Consider the following 2,577-nt stretch of genomic DNA (forward strand, 5'->3'; position numbering starts at 1 on the left):
TGTGAGAAATCTCACTCGAGTATAGTGCAGTGATGATGTAATGGGGTCTTTATTTAGTCCATCTGCACTGGACTTCATATCTTCATATATTTTTTGCAACTTATTTTTTTAATTCTTTGGTGGTTAATGGAATGCAACATAATTTTTGAAATAATGATAAAACATTTTGTATAACAGTCTCTACTATAGTAATATAAGTGGATAAAGCCACTTGCTCAATAGCAATCTTAGTAGAGACTTTCCCCAACACATCATTTTCGAACTTCTTCTCATTCCTTTGCATCACTAGTGAGTGTGTATCAATATATAGATCATTTAATTTATCAACAATTTTAACAAGTTGATCCAAGATAGGGACTTTGTCATTTAGTTCAATTTTTGGTGCTACCTCAAGCAATATACCCTTTACATCATGAAGCACCTACTTCTATTTGTACTCTTTCCTCAAACTTGCTTGCTCCTTTCTTTTACACAAATTAGGATAAATAGAAAATTTATCATCATCTAAAGTATTTGGATCCCACCTAGGTATAATTATTTCTTCCTCTAAGGTGACTAGGTTGGACTAGAATGTATGAGACTCCATCATCTTTATTTTGAGCTTCTTTCCTTTCCTGGTGCTCAGTGAAACATTTTGTGGCATTAGAACTTCAATTTTTGAATTTGTCAATTTGATCTCGGTTAAACTATTTGTGATACTTCCTCTTGGTTGACTTGTTCAACAATATATAGTTATAGCACAAACAGTACAAGTGTCATGCTCAGTTTTGTATCCTTTTCTTCATTATTCTTATCCTCAACACTCAATATCTCCTACACTTTAATCGCAAAACTAATGTTTGTAAAAATAGTGGATCAATAAAAAAACTTGACACGTTCCTTGGAAATTAAATCCTCCAGTCTTAGGGTCTTTTGCAAGTATCGATTGGCCTTTCCCAATTATTTCCTCACTCAAAAGTCCATGGGCTAGTAATAGATCACCTATAGCATAAATGTTTGTATTGTGCTCCATGGAATCTCCTCGAGTTTGAGCATGTTCAATACCAATGTTCTTATCTCCAATACTAAATGTATTGCCCCCTTGTGAATGTTGACCTTGTTTCTTTGCATTTGTACTCATTTGTTGTGCCTCAGTACTTACTATGGTGTCTACGAACATATGTAAGGAACCTATAGGTATATCATTAACATCTTGTTCTTTTGTTTTCAGGAATTCTTTAATCTATTGAATGACTAGCTAAAACTTAGGTATGTAAGTATGTTCTAGCTTGGTAATTATTGTGATGTCTTAATCTTTCTTTGGTGGCTCAGTTGACACTACTTCTATCAAATCTTGAATTATTAAACTATCTTGCTTCCCAATGATGTCTCCTACCATTTTATATACAAAATTAGCAAAATCATATAGGGTGATGTTGTTATAATCATCTTCCTTATTATCAAGTTCAACATCTAGATTAGTTTGTGTATCATCACCACCATTTGTTTCTTTAGGATTCTTGATATTATACACATGTCTCCATATCATCTTTGAATCTTCATCAACTAGTTCCAAGTTCTCAAACTGAACATACATAGCTCTATATTTTTGTACAAATCTGTTATCATGTCTTTCTAGAGTTTCAGTATTATCTTTCAAACCAAATTCTGGGATAATGTTTTCCAATTCTTTACTTCTCATTTCTTTCTCAGTTCTCCAAGGATATTTCGACTGAACATAAATCCTTTGATAAATTTAATCAAGAATTTTGCCTCCATTTTCTAATGGTACATATTTAATTTTTTTCATCACAACAATTAAAGAATCCTCTATTCTCTTCGTATCTTCCTCACTCATTGTTTCATATTTATAATATTTAAGAGTTCCTAGGCCACTACTCTGACTAAGAGAGTATATAGTTTCATCTATTGTTTTAGGCCTTTTATATGTAATAGCTTAGGTATGGCTTACCTCATTAGACTCAATTCAATCATTGTCATCAACATCATCATCATCATCTTGTATTATGAGTTTTATGCTCTTTTTATTAAATGTATTAGCCTATTTTCTAGATAACTTAGTGCCCTACTTCATTTTTTGATAAATCTTTACTTGTGGTGTAAAGGGTTTTGTGATCTTGATAGTGTATTTTTCCAATTTAGAGTGGCCTCTTGCATACCTCAAGTTCTATACCTTATCGCCTTGATTCTTATAGGGATAGCTGCAAATCTTTTCTTTCCTTTTAGAGATTATGGCTTGGAAATAATAGTATACTTTCCTTTCCCCTCTTCTCCTACTTTATCTTCAACGTTTCCCTCGGTGAGTATTAATGGTTTATCAAATTCATCACTAGTGAATGTACTCTCAAGTGTACTTAACATCTTCTTTGATGTCTTCTCAATTTTGGTGACCACAATATCAATTTTTATCTTTTATTTTTCCTCCTTGTAATGTTCTTAATCTTGGAGCCTCCTTGTTCATTGGCTCATTCAATAGAGCTTTAATAGCCTTAATAGCATGATCTATATTTATTTCATAATCCATTGGTTCTATCCATGCAACTCTTGCTAAAATAGCTTTAACAAGCATATTATTGG

The sequence above is a fragment of the Cupressus sempervirens genome, chromosome 1, assembly GCF_028749045.1.
Source record: "Cupressus sempervirens isolate cs-2001-9-10 chromosome 1, ASM2874904v1, whole genome shotgun sequence".
Taxonomy (NCBI): Eukaryota; Viridiplantae; Streptophyta; class Pinopsida; order Cupressales; family Cupressaceae; genus Cupressus; species Cupressus sempervirens.